We start from the raw sequence: 19524 nt of genomic DNA, 5'->3' as shown, positions 1-19524 counted from the left end.
CATTTATTGACTTATAAGGGTTATCTTCTTGTGTCTATCACATTGTCCTTTGTTTTCCATGTTCAAAATTCATAACTCTATCACCATCACTTTGCATGCTCCAAGACTATTATGAGACCTTTGTAGCACTATTTTAGTACTTAATGCCCATCCTTAAACATTTCCCACATATTACACACCTTTCTCTATAATTTTGTCTACTATATCATGTATTAGAATAACAACCTTCTTTCCTTTCAATACACATAAAGAGATACTATTTCACCATCATGAATTTTTATCTTGTAATATGCAATTACTACTTTATCACATGACACAATCTCCTCTTTTCAAAGCTCTTCCTAAAGAATACAAAATTGTCTCCTTTTCTAGAGGCTTTATCGTTTCTTTCATAGTGATGCCATTACAAGTTTTTTTTCTCAATTATGGTGGAGTATACCATGTCTATGCTTCATGAATCTTTAGTGGATTTTTAGAAACTATATTATTAAATTCTTTGACATAACCCTTCTTCTTCTTGAATTTTAATTGTTATTATCAAATTTCTATATTGTCTTTAGAGAGGCTTTAGTCATGTGAGACATATAATATCCAAGGATCTCTTACAAATCCTTTGAGAGAGTGAGAAATTGATACTTTAATGAGAAAATGACATATGTAGTATGATAGCATGTGACTAGCCCAAGGAATCATATTGGGATACAACACACAAACCTTGAGATGAATTAAACCCTTATCAAATTATCTCACAATCATGAAACATTCATATTGTATTCTAATTAAAAAAATTATTGGTCAAAATATTTTTATATGAATTCTTTGAGGTTATGTACATTGTGGCTGTGGTGGTTTTGATTCCAGATAAACATGGACATGAGTTTCTTGTACTAGGATGAGGTCAAATCATTTCTAAGATGTAGACAAACAATATAAATTACGTGGATGAGGAGATTATGTGCTAGATATCTTGCATTATCAATTACATGAATTTTTCTATAATGATGCTTAGCCATTAGGATGTGGAGTGACATTGCTCCAAGTTTGGGAATGAGAGATCATAATCATTTGAAAACATGCTTTGAAAGATAACTCATTGATGTTGCCTACTCATATGTATTTTATTATGCAACAATGATCTATAGGTAGTTAGGGAACATATTTAAACATCATGATCACTTAGATATTATGAAATTATTCACAAGGAATCCATGCCTTTATTTCCTTCCATGAGATGGTGATAATGTATTTATCTTTCTATATGCATGGAACATATTTGTTAAGACAAACAATGTTTAACTAATAGATTATTGGTGTGCAACTTCCATACAAGATATCTTGGTGAGTGATAGGTGGTTCCTAAGGGGTCAAAATTGTGTTTTCTTGCACTAGTAGGGATGTGTTTGGATTGGGGAAGTGATTCCATAAACCATTTTATTTTCTCAATTTAATAGTTGAGTATCACTTACATATGTAGGGACTCCTCTAGGGTATAAGGAATGTGGACATGACATATGCATGTGCCTTTTGATTGATCTAGATGTTCTCATCCCTCTTCAAATGGATAGTAATGAGAGACAACCTTGTTAGAGGAGAGGGATGAATGGGTATGGTGTAGGTAAAGGAAGAGGTCATGGTGGATAGAGAGGAGACAAATATGTTGGAAGAGCTCAACCTTTTGGATGAGGGAGAGATGGAGGTGGTCGAGGAGATAAAGATAGGGGGGGATAAAGGGGGCGAACATAATAAAGGAGGTGATGAATATAATTTGAGAGGCATATATTTAGTAGAGGGATTTTGGGAAGGAGATAAAGTATTGATGGGATTTGTATGAGAAGAAGGTCCATGTAATGCAACAAACACCAAGAATGTCACATATATCTTAGAGACAATGTCATAACCAAAAGAGTAATGAAGAAGTTATACAATCTACTAATCCACCATGCATAGGGGACAGGAAACCTCATCGATAGGCCAAGGTAGTATTGTGATGTGGAGCCTAATTAGACTTGGAGGTTTATTCTACATTTTTTCCCCTTAGATTATTTTGCAGGGGTTTGGGGGCAACACCCCCAAGATAGGGTCATGGGGCAACACTCATTACAGGGTCTTGGGGTCTAGACAGATTTTCTCCCTTTTTGTATTCTATTTTACTAAATGATGTTGGTGAACCTAAATGTTATGATGAATTTTTTTAGGTGAATATTAATATTTATTAGGGATCTATAATGACACAAAAAATGGTTCCTTGTTAAAAAATAAGACTCAGGATTTATGCAAGTTACATGTAGGTAAAAGGGATTTATAGAATAAATGGGTTTATAGGTTGAAAGAAGATGATGGAGGTAATAAAATATTTAAAACCAGGTTAGTCGTAAAAGGATTTGCACAAAAAAGGTACATTAATTTGGATGATAAATTTTCTCCTGTTGTTAAAATGACCTCTATTCGTAATGTTTTAAGTATTGTGGCTATTGAAGATTTTCATTTGGAGCAGCTTGATGTTAAAATATCCTTTCTTCATGGTGATTTGGATGAAGAGATATATATGGCACAACCATGAGGATTTGAGGTCAAAGGTAAGGAGAACTTAGTGTGTAGATTGAAGAAAAGTTTATATGGCTTGAAGCAAGCACCTCAGTAATGGTATCTTAAATTTGATAATTTTATAGATAAGCATGGTTATAATCATTGTCATTTTGACCATTGTGTTTATTTTAAGAGGTTAGAAGATGACAACTACATTATTTTATGTTTATATGTTGATGATATGCTTGTAGATAGGTCTAACATGGATCACATTAAGGGGTTGAAAAGATAGTTAGCACATTCATTTTCTATGAAGGATTTGAGGGTAACAAAGAAAATTCTTGTTATGAACATTTGCAAAGATAGGAAACATAAAAATTTGACTTTATTTGAGGCTGATTATATTGAAAAGGTGTTGCAACTTTTCTCTATGGAGAATGTTAAAGCTCTCAGCACACCTTTACCTAGTCATTTAAAATTGGTGTAGGAGCATCCTAGGTTCTCTTTCTATCTTGCTCATCTTTGTTCATTCTACCTATTAGAGCTGAGTGATAGTGGTTTCCAAGTCATTGTTGTTGCCAATCTATTTAGTGTTGGCCGAGTTATTATAGTTGTTGAGTTATTGTAGTTGTTTAGTGTTGGCTGAGTTACTATAGTTGTCAAGTTGTTTAGTGTTGTTTCCAAGTTACACAGTTTCAACCAAGATGCTTTGGTGACCAAGTGTTCCTTCTTGAGCCAAGTAAACATGAAGTTTGTCTGATCCTCAAGTTCTTCTTTGATCACATTGCCTATGTTTTGGTACTTAGTGGGAGTTGAATCACATATTAATTTAGTTTTTGAATTTAATGTTTGGGATCTTGTCTTGGGATGTGTGTAGACCATTTTGAGGTTGGCCTACTATAATGTGATGTTCTGGAATCTTTTGTAAGTCATTTTTTGCAAAGTATAAATAAGGGAATCTAGTCTTAGGTTAGGGCAAGGTTTTAGGAGTTAATTTTTTGGGAGATTCAATAGAGTGCACGATTAGGAAGAAAAATGATGGATTTTGAAAGTAGACTAAATTTGTAAAGGATTATTTAGATTCTATAATTGATGACCATAACCCAGAAGGCCTTACAGTTTGGCATGTACATGGTTATTTTGATGAATCAATGAGGTATTGCTCATTTTCTCTCTCCTTGGTGTTTTTCTCTATGTTGTTTGCTTTCGTTGTGTTTACTTAGTAGGGGTTTGGAAGGTTAGGTGGGCTCTGCTTTTCCATCATTTCCTATTTTAGGTGATCTTAGAGCTTGAGGTTCATCTTTGTGGAGATTGAATCATGTAGAACCCTAAGTTGAATTTTGTTGTAGGGTGATAGTTATCCAGATTTGACCTATAACTTGTAGAGGGTTACAATCTTATAGGAACCTATTTGTAAAGATGGTTCAAGGTAGAGGAAATGATGACACTCTATTATGGACATGTTGAGATAAATTTCATCTAGATTAGATATTTTGGAGATAACCCCAAGGAGAGGAGCGTATCTTGATGATGTGAGTAATGATAAAGCAATGATACCAAACACTAATCCAGAACATGAGGAAGATCAGGATTAGAAAAAATGCATTGTCTGGGGCACATTCAAATCCTATAGTGGAAGTCATTCCTTATGATGGAAAATTGGATGCCAATGTTGTGTTGGATTGGATCTTTGAAATGGAGAAGTTCCTTTGAGTTTGACAGCACTAGCGATAATAGGAAGGTTAAAATTTTAGTCACAAGTTTCAAGGGTCATGCCTCATTGTGGTGGGAGGATTTGCAAACTAATACATAGAGAAGAGGAAAAGAGAAGATCAAGATATGGCTGAAAATGGTGATCATGGTGAAGAAGAAGCTCCCTCCTATTGATTACCAAGTTAGCTTGCTAAGAAAGATGCAAAATTTGAGACAAAAATATATGAATGTGAAGGATTATACTAAGGAATTCTATAGATTGGACATTAGATCTGGACATGTAGATGATGAGCTTGAGAAATTTGCAAGGTACCTGAATGGAATAATGTCTAGAATTCAATGTAAAATAAGTATTTTGAAAATGGAAAGTGTGGAAGAAGCATACCAATATTCCTTGAAAGTTGAGGAGATCTTGACAAAGAAGCATGAACAAAGACAAAGAGGTAGAGGTGGTAGATTCTAGAGAGGCATTGAAAAATCTTATGGAGAAAATGGAAGATCTATGAATTTTGTTTAAGATAAGGGAAAAGCTAAGTGGAAAGGTGATGACAAAGGAAAGATCAAATGGAAAGGTGGTAATTCTTATTGAGCAAGTACTAGTTCTTATCAATGAAGAGGTAGTTCTTATTCTGAGGTGGATTTTTGATGCAGGAGCATCCTGGGTTGCATTGCTATCCTGCATATTTTCCTTCTTTCTTGTTGCTTCCAATTTACAATATCTTGCATTGCTGAGTTACTTAGTTGGTGTTGAGTTTGCAATGGTTGCCAAGTTCACAATTACTACCAAGTTATCCTTTGGTCACTAAGTGCTCTTTTATTTTTTAGTCATACTATGGTTGTCAAGCATTCTTTGGATGTTGAGTTCTCCTTGCTGTTAAGTTATTTTTTGGTCACCAAGATTTTTTGGGTGTCAAGTTCCTTTGGCCCTTGAGCTTGTTTGGATGCTAAGTGTCTTTGGTTGCTGAGCATTGCTAAGTTTGCCAAGTTGCAACATTTTGTTTGGTCTTTATTTGCAAAGTTATTTGTGTGTAGTTTCTCGTTGATGCTAACCTTTACATTTAATTTAGTGATAGGTATTTTTTGTGAGCCAACTTGTGGCTTATCCTAGCATTTAATTTGAGATTTTATGTTGGTTGTATTTGCAACAGGCTAACTTGTGGCTGTGCATGTATTTAAGAAGTCTTTAGTAGCTATTTAGAGGGAAATTTGAGAAGATAGAAATATATAAGAGGAGAAGAAGAAAGATGAGATGCAAAGTTTATTCTTTGAAGTTAAAATTTGATTGTAACATTGTCTATAACCTAGAAGACCTTATAACTGTGTATGTATTTGATAATTTGATGAATATATGAATGCATTTATTCCTTTATCTCCCAAATTTGATGTGAATTTGGTGTTTTTTTTGGCTATGTTTACTCTTGTAGGTGGTTGAATAGTTGGGTGCACCTTTGGTCTTGGTTATTTCATCCCTCCTTGCATCAAGTGGTATTAGAGCTCAAGGTTCATCCTTGTAGAGAGTGGATCATGTAGAACCCTAAGTAAATTTGGGTTGTAGGGTTGTAGATCTATAGATTTTACCTATAACTTATAAAGGGTTATGATCTTGTAGGAACATGTTTGTCAAAGATGGTTCAAGGTAAAGGAAATGCTGACAATAATGTGTTAGATACATTGAGACGAATCACAACCAGTTTAGATGTTATAGAGACAACTCAGAGAAGAGGACAACATCTTGATGATGTGATTGATGATGAAGTAGCCGCACCAAACCCTAATCTAGAACCCAAAGAAGATCAAGATGAGGCAAGGTTGTTGAGAGTGTTGTCTATGGAAACTTCAAAGCCTATTGTTGAATTTGTTCCTTATGATGGAAAATTGGGTACCAATGCCATGTTGGATTGGATCTCTAAAATGGAAAAATTCTTTGAGTATGAAAACACCCCTACTAATAGCATGGTGAAGATTATAGTTACTAGGTTGAAGGGACATGCCTCACTATGGTGGGAGCATTTGTAAATTGATAGACTAAGGAGAGGAAAGAAAAAGATTAGGACTTGGGTGAAGATGGTGAACAAGGTAAAAAACAAGTTCCCCATTGCTAATTACCAAGTTAGTTTGTTGAGAAAGATGAAAAATTTGATGAGGCAAGGTTGTTGAGAGTGTTGTCTATGGAAACTTCAAAGCCTACTGTTGAATTTGTTCCTTATGATGGAAAATTGGGTACCGATGCCACGTTGGATTGGATCTCTAAAATGGAAAAAAAAATTGAGTATGAAAACACCCCTACTAATAGGATGGTGAAGATTGTAGTTACTAGGTTGAAGGGATATGCCTCACTATGGTGGGACCATTTGCAAACTGATAGACTAAGGAGAGGAAAGAAAAAGATTAGGACTTGGGTGAAGATGGTGAACAAGGTAAAGAACAAGTTCCCCATTTCTAATTACCAAGTTAGTTTGTTGAGAAAGATGAAAAATTTGAGAAAGAGACATGAATTTGAAGGAGCATACTAAGGAATTCTATAGATTGGACATCAAATCTAGACATGTAGATGATAATGTTGAGAAAATTACAAGGTACACAAATGGATTGAGATCTGAAATTCATGATGAGATAAGTTTTGTGAAATTGAAAAGTGTGGTGAAACTATACTAATATGCCTTGAAATCTAAGGAGATCTTGACAAAGAAGCATGAACAAAGACAAAGAGGTAGAGGTGGTAGATTCCAAAGAGGTAGAGGTAAATCTTATAGAGAAGGTGGCAAATCTAACAATCCTATGCAAAATAAGGGAAAATCTAAATTGAAGAATGTTGATAAAGGCAAGACTGAGTGGAAAGGTAGTGATTCTTATTGAGGAGGTACTGGTTCTTACTAAGGAAGAGGTGATTCTTATTCTAGAGGTGGTTTTTGTGGTAATTATTATAGAAGTGGTAAAGAAGGACATAGATCTTTTGAGTGTAGATCTTTTGAAAGTGGGAAAGGTAATAGAAATGTCATGGTCCAAGGAGACACCACAGGCTCACTTAGTGGGCCTAAGGATAGAGAAAATATTATGGTGAGAAGAATCTTATGTAATAAGGGAAGTGACAATGAACGTGTCGTAAGAGGAAGTCTTTTCAAGGCCAAATGTAAGATGGATGGAAAATGTTGCAAGGTGTTCATTGATAGTGGAAGTTTTGCAAATTTGGCATTAGAAGAATTGGTTTAAGTTGTAGTTGTAAAGGTTGGAGCATCCCAAACCTTATCATGTTTCATGGATCAAAGATGAGCATAAGATATCAATAAGTGAACAATGTATTGTTAAGTTCAAGATTGGACATTACTTTGATGAAGTTCTATGTGATATTATGTCTATGGATTATTGTCATATTTTATTGGGTAGACCTTGGAAATGTGATAGATATGATATACATGATGGAAGATTGAATCAATATACTATTTGGGTGAATAGGAAGAAACAAATATTGTTGCCTTTTATTGAAGGTCTAGATGAGGTTAAGTGTAATACTATGAGAATTTGCGTTGTTAATGGAAAGAAATTTGAAAAGGAAATGAAGAAGAATCAAATTTATTTTTCTATAATCACTAGGAGATTGTGTTGTGCTAGTAGAAACCAAGTAACATAAAATAGTGCTAACTAAGTGCTAGTTAGTGGTAACCGAGTGACAATAGAAATTGGTAATGTTGACCAAGTGCAGGTGGCAATTATAGAATTGCTAAATGAATATAAGGATATTGTTGTAGAGGATATACTTGATGGTTTACCTATGATGAGAAGTATAAGTCATTGTATGGATATGATTCCTAGAGATAGTCTTCCAAATAAAGCACCATATAGGTTGATACCTACTAAAAATGAAGAACTTAACAAACAAGTGCATGAATTGTTGGAGAAAGGTTTGGTCAGAGATAGTTTGAGTCCATGTGTTGTACCTTTCATATTAACACCTAAGAAGAATGGAGATTGGAGAATGTGTACTGATACTAGAGCTATTAACAAGATCATAGTGAAATATAGGTTTCCAATGCCAAGGATGGATGACATAATGGATTGTTTGAGTGGAGCAAAGTATTTTACTAAGATTGATTTAAAGAATGGATATCATTAGATCAAAATAAGAGAAGTTGATGAATGAAAGACTGCTTTTAAGAAAAAAAGATGGTTTGTATGAATGGTTGATAATGTGTTTTGGTTTGACTAATGCACCTAGTACTTTCATGAGGTTAATGAATGAAGTTTTGAAAATATTTTTGGGTAAGTTTGTGATTGTTTATTTGGATGATAATCAAATATTCAATAAGACTAAGGAAGAACATGTTGAGCATGTTAGACAAGTATTGTAGACATTGAAAGAGGAGAAGTTGATTAATAATTTGAAGAAGTGTTCTTTTATGTAAGAAAAGATTGTGTATTTGGGATTTGTTATTTCAGCCAATCTTTTAAAGATGGATCCTAAGAAGGTTAAAGAAATTTTGAAGTGACCTGCTCCTGAGAATGTGGGTGAGGTTAGGTCATTTCATGGTTTAACTAGTTTTTACAAGAAGTTTATAAGGAATTTTAGTTCTATTTGTAATGTTATGACTAAGACAATGAGAGGAGATTAAAAGGAATTCAAGTGGACACATGGAGCTAATAATAGTTTTGAGACTTTGAAACAAAAGGTTGTTGAGTTGCTTGTATTAGCATTGCCTGATTTCAATAAGATATTTTAAGTTGAATGTGATGCAACTGATAGTGTAATAAGAGTTGTATTTAGTCAAGAAGGTAAACTTGTTACTTTCTTTAGTGAAAACTTGAATGATGTTAAAAGGAAGTATTATGTGTATGATCAAGAGTTTTTATGCTATTGTTCAAGCATTGAAGAAATGGAGACATTATTTGATTCCTAAGGATTTTGTGTTGTATACTGATCATAAAGTTTTACCATACTTAGGAAGTCAACATAAGTTAAATCAAAGACATATGAAGTGGGTTGGGTACTTATAGAGTTTTACATTTGTGATTAAGCATAAGATGGAGTCACTAACAGAGTTGTTGATGCATTGAGTAGAAGATGTTCTTTGTTGACTGAGATGAAAGTTGGAGTTCTTGGTTTTGATGAGATGAAAGAGTTAAATTATACTAATCCTAATTTTTTTTAGATGTGGAGAGAGTGTAGAACACCTAGTTTGAAAGAACAACCATGTAAGTTTCATGAGTATTTTATTCAAGAAGTTATGTTGCTTAAGGTTATTCAATTGTGTATTCCTAAGAGTTCTATGAGATTGAATCTAATTAAGGAAAAGCATAGTGGTGGATTCACTGGACATTTTATAATTGATAAGACATTAAGTTTATTGAAAGATAAGTGTCATTTTCCTTAGATGTATAAGGATGTTCATAAGTTTGTAAAGAGTTGTGGAGTTTTTCAAGTTGTAAAAGGATTAAGTCATAATACTAGTTTGTATACACCTATTATTGTTCCTAAGAAACCTTGGAGTGACATCAATATGGATTTTGTTCTTGGATTACCTAAAATAGTAAAGGGATATGATTCTATATTTGTTGTTGTGGATAGATTTTCTAAAATGGCCCATTTCATACTTTGTAAGAAGACATCAGATGTCGAGCATGTTGCTGAGATTTTCTTTAAAGAGATTGTTAGATTGCATGGATTACCAAAAAGTATTATTTCTAACAAAGATAATAAGTTTGTTGGTTATTTTTGGAGGACTTTGTGGAAGAAGATGGGTACTGACTTGAAGTTTAGTTCTACTTTCCATCCACAAACAGATGGAAAAAAAGAGATTGTGAATAGAAGCTTGGGTAATTTGTTGAGATTCTTAATTGGGAATGAATCACATAATTGGGAGATGGTATTAGCACAAGCTAAGTTTGCATATAATAATTTTGTGAATAGAAGTATAGGGGAGACACCTTTTGAGATTTTTATTGGAATGTGACCTAGAGGAGTATTAGATTTAAGGGATATTGCTGGTGAAGAAAAGAGAAGTGAAGTAGGAGAAGAGTTTTTTTATTAAATGGAGTCTTTGCATAAGGAAGTGAAACTAAATTTGGAATAAATTAATTAGAAGTATAAGGAGAATGCTGATAAGTCCAGAAGACATCATGTTTTTGAAGTTGGTGATGAGGTAATGGTTCATTTGAAGAAAGAAAAATTTCCTATTGGAACATATAGTAAGTTGAAGATGAAAAAGTTTGGACCTTGTAATATCTTGAAGAAGTGTGAAAATGGTATTGCATATGAAGTTGAGTTACCTAATGACAAGGATATATCTCCTCTATTCAATGTTGAGGATTTGTATAAGTATCATGAGTCAGATGATGAAGTTTCTATATTAGATGATTATCCTAAGAAGTAGATTGAAGAAGTTGAACATGTATTAGATCAAAGAGTTGGTAAAATCACAAGAGGAAATGATTACCATGAGTATTTGATAACATGGAAGAACAAACCTATGGAAGATGCTACATGGATTTCTCAATCTGGGTTGAACTCACCTCAAGTTATGACCTTTCAATGACTCAAGAGAATCATTTCTTTCAACCCTAGTTATTTGATGTAGGAGCATCCTGGGTTGCATTACTATCCTACATATTTTCCTTCTATCTTGTTGTTGTCGAGTTGCAATTTCTTTCATTTATGAGTTTCTTAGTTGGTGTTGAGTTCATAGTGGCTGTGGAGTTCACAATTGTGTCGAGTTATCCTTTGGTTGTTGAGTGGTCTTTGGTTGCCAAGTCATCCTATGGTTGCCTAGCATTCTTTGGATGTCAATTTCTCCTTGGTTGCCGAGTTATCTTTTGGTTGCCAAGTTCATTTGGGTGCTGAGTTCCTTTGGCCCCTAAGCTTGTTTGGATGTTGAGTGCCTTTGGTTGTCGAGTGTTACTGATTTCCTCAAGTTGCAACATTTTTCTTGGTCTTTTTTTATCAATTTTTCTGTGTGTGGTTTCCTATTGAGGCTGGCCTTTGCATTTAATTTAGTGATAGGTATCTATTGTGAACTAACGTGTGGCTTATCCTAGCATTCAATTTGAGATTTTAATTTAGTTATATTTACAACAAGTTGACTTGTGGTTGTGCATTTATTTAAGAAGTCTTTGGTAGAGATTTAGAGGAAGATTTGAGAAGATATAAATATAAGAGGACCAGAAGAAAGTTCAGATGTGAAGTTTGTTCTTTGAAGTTTGAATTTGATTGTAACATTGGTTATTACCCAGAAGGCCTTAAAACTATGCATGTATCTAATTATTTGATGAATATATGAATGCATTTGTTCCTCTATCTCCCAAGTTTTTTGTGAATTTGGTGTTTTTTCCATTGTATTTACTCTCACAGATGGTTGAATAGGCACTGGGTGTGCCTTTGGCCCTAGTTATTCCATCACTCCACATGTGAATTTCATGGTAATTATTTCACATGTGGCAAAGAAGGGTATAGATCCTTTAAGTGTAGATACTCTAGTGAGAATGAAAAAGGTAATAAAAATGTTGTGATTCAAGAAGATCTTAAGGGTTCATCAAGTAGTCCTGGGATTGTTGAAAATATGAAGAACTTTGTGTAATAAGGGAATTGATAAGGAACCTATCCCAAAAAAGAAGTCTTTCCAAGACCAGATGTAAGATGGTTGGAAAATGTTGCAAAGCAATTATTGATGGTGGAAGTTGAGGAAATTTAGCATCAGAGGAGTTGGTTACAAAGTTGCAATTGCAAAGGTTGGTACACCCTAAACCCTATCCCATTTTATGGATCAAGAATGAACATAAGATGTTGGTAAGTGACCAATGTGTTGTGAAGTTCAAGATTGGAAATTACTTTGATTAATTTCTATGTTATTTTATACCTATGGATTGTTTTCATATTCTATTGGATATGTTGGAATTATAGATGGAGTAACTGAGAGGGGGTTGGGTGAATCAGTTACCACAAAAACAAATCCACAGATCCCTTAGATGTCTTAAACACCTATTTATTGCTAATACTCGATAAACACTATAAGAATGTTGTAACTTAGTAGATTAACTGGTTACTGATCATCTAGCATTCATAATTATTAATATGCATGCAAAAGTTAAATAAAATAAACACAAGAGATACCAAATTTAACGTGGAAACCCAATATGGGAAAACCACCAAGTAACTAGCTACCAATTTTTCACTCTTTGGAAGTGGGCCCTATTAGGAGCCAACCCTGTTAAAGGTTACAATACACACTGTTAGGTGTGACCCTATTAGAGGATTTAATCACCCTATTAGGAGTGGCCTTGCTAAAGGTCTTTAGAACAATTCAACTAAACTGTCACCTTGTTAGAGGATTTACAAAATGGATGTTAAACCAACTCTGTTAAGAGATTTGAAATCACTACTACAATGGTTAGAAAGTAACAATGAATTGACCTGAATAAGATGCAACTAAATTTGCTGATAAAAGATCTCCATTTTGCACTATTAGATCCTTCTTGATCAATATAGCTTTGTTTCTCCTCAATGATCTCTGATCATCCTCCAAAATTTTCTTTTAGTCCTTCTCCTCATTCACATCCATCACACACTTAGAATTTTTAGGTTGACCTTATATATATACCATTTAGATTATCAAGTTGGCTCATTCACAAGTTACATTTACCAATAAACCATATATCAGTTAGCTACAAATATTACATTAAACAAATAAACTTTATTTCACAAAATAATGGAATCCTTCACTGGCCAACCCTGCTTGATAAATACTGCTTTCAAAAATAATTTTTTCAGTTAACCGTCTTAACTCAGTTAACATTGCAAAAGCTGCAAAAAAATCTTTTGGCTACCAAGTTAACTCGATAAGAACTATATTTCCTTCACTGTCCATGGAAGCTCGGTTAGAACTATTTCTTGCACTATTTTCTCTTGATGACGAAGTGATCTCGGTAACAACTAAATTTCCTTTACTAAACCTTGAAAGCTTGGTAGCAACTGCATGTGCAAGGTAAAGCCTGAGAATGCTCGATAGACACTATAAACCTTCTTTGCTAACCTTCTGAACTCGGTAACCTTTGTCTTTTTCCTTGTTGACCATCTGAGCTCGGTAGACTTTGACTGATAACTGATATGAAATTTGTTTAACATCAAAGACAACACACAATTGAACAATTGTATCCAACAATCTCCCTCTTTGGCATTGATGGCAACACAAAATTTCATAGTAGAATGAAATTTGAAAATGGGTCTAAATAGATCTTTACTTTATAGAAATCTCCCTCTTTCATAATAATCTCTCCCTCTTACACAAGTTCTCATTTTCTTGCAAATTTCAAAAAGATATGATAGTATACTATCCCTCTTTGACAACACATGCCAAAGACAACACAAATCAAATGAATAGCATTGTACCTGATGCACTGATTCATATGCAATGTCTTCATTACTTTGCTACATCAACTGATAGATCTTCAATTATGTTCTTGTTGATGCATTACTAAAACTATATTTTAGTGAGCTTCAGATAGGGGAATTACCCCTAGCTTACCTCTTAGATACAAGAATGCATCCTTAGGTAAAGGCTTTGTGAATATATCAGCAATTTGTTCCTTTATATGGACATATTCCAATCTAATTTCCTTTCCTTGTACCAATTCTCTAACAAAGTGATACTTTATAGCAATATGCTTGATTTTTAAATGCATCACTGGATTCTTGGATATGTTGATTGCACTTGTGTTGTCACAAAACATAATAAAAGGTTCTTTGATTTCTTTCTTCATACCTTCTAATAATTGTTTGAACCATACAATGTTTGAGTAGTTTACTGCTGTTGCAACATATTTAGCCTCTGGTGTGGACTGAGATGTACAATTCTTCTTTTTACTTGTCCAAGAAACCAACCTCTTTCCAAGAAAGAAAGCTCCTCTACTTGTACTCTTTCTATCATCAACATTCCCTGCCCAATCTGCATTGATGAACACTTTTAAATCTAGATTTCCTCCAAGTTTATACCATAATCCATAATCTTCAGTTCCTTTTAAATATCTCATGATCCTTTTGATTGCCATCATGTGATTTTCTTTTGGTTTTGCTAAGAATCTTGCCACAATTCCTACTACAAGGGCAATATCTGGTCTTGTATGCACTACATACTGTAACTTTCCAATCATAGATCTATAAAATGTCTAATCCACTTCCTTTGATTCATCATCTTTGGTAAGTTTCAATCCAGTACACATAGGAGTCCCAACTGGTTTGCAGTCTTCCATACCAAACTTTTTTAGTATCTCCTTGATGTATTTAGATTGACTGATGTAGATGCCATTCTTATTCTATTGAATTTGAAGACCAACAAAAAATTTGATTTCACCAAACATTGACATTTCAAATTCCTTGTTCATTTGTTCTAAAAATTCTTTGCAAAGATCATCATTTCCTATGAACAAAGTATCATCTACAAATATCTCTGCTAAAACAATCTTATTATCTAGTCCTTCCTTTATGTACAAACTACTATTATCATTCGTTCTTTGAAAACTAATCTGAATAAGATAGTTATGCAATCTTTCATACCATGCTCTAGGGGCTTGTTTCAAACCATATAATTCTTTATCCAGTTTGCAGACCATGTCCTTCTTGTTTGGATCAACAAAACCTTCAAGCTATTCAATGTAAACCTCTTCATCCAATATGCCATTGAGAAATGTTGACTTGACATCCATCTGATAAACTTTGAATCCTTTGTATGCAGCATATGCAAGTAAGGTTCTGACACCTTCCAATCTTGCAACATGAACAAAAGTCTCACCATAGTCTACACCTTCTTCTTGAGAGTATACTTTGCATACCAATCTAGTTTTGTTCCTTGACACCTTACTATCTTCATTTAACTTGTTTCTAAATACCCACTTAGTTCCAATTACATTTTTGTCTTTAGGTCTAGGTACAAGAGTCCATGTTTTATTTTTCTCTATTTTTTCTATCTCTTCATTCATAGCTTCAATCCAACTTTAATTTTCTAATGCATCTTTGACATTTCTAGGTTCAAAATCAGCAAGTAAACAAGTGCCTTTCAACTTACTTCTTGTCCTTGTTCCTTCTGATTTATCTCCAATGATCTAATCTGGTGCATGATACTTCCTGACATACTTGGCTAACATAGGCTTCTTGACTTTTGAATGACTTGCATTGTTATCCTTATATGTCTCAACTTCTAGTTCCAGATCTAGTTGCTTAGGCTCAATATATGTTGATTCAGTAGCTTCTATTTGCAACTCGAGTTCTTGCAACTCGGTAGGCATTAGCTCAGTTTGAACTTCCTACAACTCGATTACTGAAGACTCTAGAGTTGAAGATTCTTGATTAATAGGTATATTTGGCATTGTATCAGGTTCAATGTAAACAAATCTCTTGTAGTCTTCAGGTTCGCTCTTGCTTTCTTCTTCAATTCTTTTTGCAAACTCATCAACTTTCACATGTGCACTTTCTATGACTCTGTGAGTAGACAGATTCAAACATCTATATGCTTTACTTTTGCAAGAATATCCCAAAAATATTTCTTCATCACCCTTTACATCAAATTTAACTATTCTAGATTCTTTCAAAATGTAACATTTTCTTCCAAATACTTTTAGGTAACTTACATTCAGTTTGTAGCCATACCACAACTCATAGGGGGTCTTGAATGAGTCTTTTTTCAGCTGTACTTGGTTCAAGGTATGAATTGTAGTGCTAATAGCTTCCTTCCAATATTTGATAGCAATGTTTTTCTCAATCATTAAGGTTCTTGCACAACCCATGATAGATCTGTTCCTTCTTTCAGCTATTCCATTTTGTTTAGGAGTTCCTGGTGCTGAAACCTATCTTTTGATTCCCCTTTCGATGCAAAAGTTATTGAATTCATGTGAAATAAATTCACCACCTCTGTCAAACCTTAAAAATTTTAGTCTTTTGCCTATTTCCTTTTCCACTCTAGCCAAATACCATTTGAACTTTTCAAATGCTTCTAATTTCTCTCTTAAATACATGATAGTCATCATTCTTGAATAATCATCAACAAAAAGAATGAAGAATTTTTCACCAGTATAACTTTCAATGCCAATAGGTCTACATAAATGAGCATGAAATTTCTTTAGATTGATAGTTCTTGCTTTTAAAACTAGTTTTTCCCATTTTGCGAGTTTGAAAATTCGTGCATAGACCAACCTTGGGTTTCTTTATGTTAGAAATACCTCTTACTTTCTTGAATTTACTTATCTTTATCAAGTTGTCAAAGTTTACATGACATAACCTCCTATTCCATAACCAACTTTCTTCAACTTGAGCAATAAAACATGAACATTCATCAAGTTCAAGATAAAACAAATTACATTTTGGTTGAGTGCCCGATCCAATTAACTTTCTTTTTCCATCCAGCAGTCTTGCTTTTCCATGCATAAATTCCACTTTGAATCCATTATTGAGTAGCTATGCCACACTCAGTAGATTGTGCTTTAGTCATTCTACCCAATATGCATTATCACATACAAGTTCTTTGGTTAGTGAGATTCTTCCTTTTCCTCTTATACAAAAAGGTTCATTGTTACCAAATCTTACATTACCACCATCATAGTCTTCAAAGTGTTCAAACTTAGTTTTATCACCAGTCATGTGATGAGAACAACCACTATCTATAATCCATGTATCATTTTTTCTCACATGAGAAATGAGTGACATTTCTTCATCATTATCAGATTCATCCTTTACAACTATATAAATAATTTCATCTTCCTCTTCATCATGAGAACTATTAGAATCTTTAGCCATGAAACATGGTTTCTTACCTTTATCCTTGAATTATTTGAAGTCTTTCTTTCCATTGCACTTGTGACCTTTTTTCTCATCCTTGTTTTGCTTATTTGGGCACCTAACAGTAATATGTCCAATTTCTTCACAAGAAAAATAGATTCGAGAACATTACCTTTGTATTTTCCTTTGCCTTTTGAATATTTCCTTGCTAGTAGAGCTTCAACCACCTCAAGATCACTGTCTAAACTCTGTTCTGATTCTTCATCACTATCTGATTGAGGATCCTTTAAATTTTTTCCTTTTTCTTTGAGTGAAAGCTTGGCTTCAAATGCTGATTCAATGTTCTTGGCAGCTAGAACATAATTATTATAGATGTCTAGCTCAAATGTAGTCAATCTTCCAACTATGGTCTCTAAATTTATCTTATGATTTGCTTCACATCTTCTTTCTTGAATTGTAGAGACTTTGATTGCATAAATGGGAAGTAGAGTTCTAAGAACTTTACTTATAACTATCTCCTCTAGATGATTTGATTGCACTAACACATGTTTTAACTCTTTCAACATATTTTGCAATGTTTTCATTCTCTCTCATCCTCATTTGATCAAATTGTCCTCTTAAACTTTATGCTTTGGTTCTTCTCACATTATCATCTCCTCCATAGATCTCTTTCAACTTGTTCCACATTTCAAAGGTAGTTTTGAAATCCTTAATGTCATCAAATTCTTCATAACTTAGAGCAGATGCTACATCTATCATCATGTTATTGTGAGTCTTATTTTTAACAATATCATTGATAGATAATGTACTAGAAGGTTCTGCATATTTTTCATCAAGATACTTCAGCCCTATATCACCAATAGAAGCTTGATGAAGTCTCATCAACCCTTGCCATGTTGAGAAGTTGTCCCTGTTAAGTCTTGGAATTTCCCTCTTATAAGACATCGTAACCTTTGGCTTAGATCCTTGAAATCTTTTCTTGCAAGAGCCAAAAACTTTGATACCAATTGTTCAAATTATAGATGGAGTAACTGAGGGGAGGGGGTGAATCAGTTACCACAAAAACAAATCCACAGATCCCTTAGATGTCTTAAATACCTATTTACTGCTAATAATCGGTAAACATTGTAAGAATGCTATAACTCGATAGATTAACTAGTTATTGATCATCTAGCATTCATAATGATTAATATGCATGCAAAAGTAAAATAAAATGAACACAAGAGACTAGATTTAACGTGGAAACACAATATGGGAAAAACCACCAAGTAATTAGCTACCAATTTTTTACTCTTTTGAAGTGAGCCCTATTAGGAGCCAACCCTATTAAAAGTTACAATACACACTATTAGGTGTGACCCTGTTAGAGGATTTAATCACCCTGTTAGGAATGGCCTTTCTAGAGGTCTTTAGAACAATTCAACTAAACAGTCACCTTGTTAGAGGATTTACAAAATGGCTATTAAACCAACTCTGTTAAGAGATTTGAAATCATTGCTACAATGGTTAGAAAGTAACAATGAATTGACCTGAATAAGATGCAAATAAATTTGCTAATAACAGATCTCCATTTTGCACTATTAGATCCTTCTTGATCAAATATAGCTTTGCTGCTCCTCAATGATCTTTGATCATCCTTCAAAATTCACTCTTAGTCCTTCTTCTCATTCACATCCATCACACACTTCGAATTTGTAGCTTGACCTTATACATATACCATTTAGATTATCAAGTCGACTCATTCACAAGTTACATTTACCAATAAACCATGTATCAGCCAGCTACAAATATTACATTAAACAAATAAACTTTATCTCACAAAATAATGGAATCCTTCACTGGTCGACCTTGCTCGATAAATACTAGTTTCAGAAATAATTTTTTGAGTTAACCATCTTAACTCAGTTAACATTGCAAAAGCTACAAAAAATCCATTGACTACCAAGTTAACTCAATAAGAACTAGATTTCCTTCACTGTCCATGAAAGCTCAGTTAGAACTAGTTCCTGCACTATTTTCTCTTGATGATCGAGTGATCTCGGTAAAAATTGAATTTCCTTTGCTAAACCTTGAAAGCTCGGTAGCAACTGTTTGTGCAAGGTAAAGCTTGAGAATGCTTAGTAGACATTGTAAACCTTCTTTGCTAACCTTCTAAACTCGATAACCTTTGTCTTTTTCCTTTCTCACCATTTGAGCTCGGTAGACTCTGATTGATAATTGATATGACATTTGTGTAACATCAAAGACAACACACAATTGAGCAATTGTATCCAACAGGATAAACTTTGGAAATATGATAGATATGCTATGCATGATGGAAGATTGAATCAATATACTCTTTAGGTGAATGAAAGAAAGCAAGTATTGTTGCCTTTGATTGAAATTCTAGATGAGGTTAATTGTACTATTTTTTGATTTTGTGTGGTCATTGGGAAAAAAATTGAAAAGGGGTTGAAGAAGAACCAAGTAAATTTTGATGTAATCTCTAAGGGATCAAGTTGTGGTAGTATCGAGCGAGTGACAACAAACAATTA

The sequence above is a fragment of the Cupressus sempervirens genome, chromosome 3, assembly GCF_028749045.1.
Source record: "Cupressus sempervirens isolate cs-2001-9-10 chromosome 3, ASM2874904v1, whole genome shotgun sequence".
Lineage (NCBI taxonomy): Eukaryota > Viridiplantae > Streptophyta > Pinopsida > Cupressales > Cupressaceae > Cupressus > Cupressus sempervirens.
Note: the sequence above shows the minus strand (reverse complement) of the source record.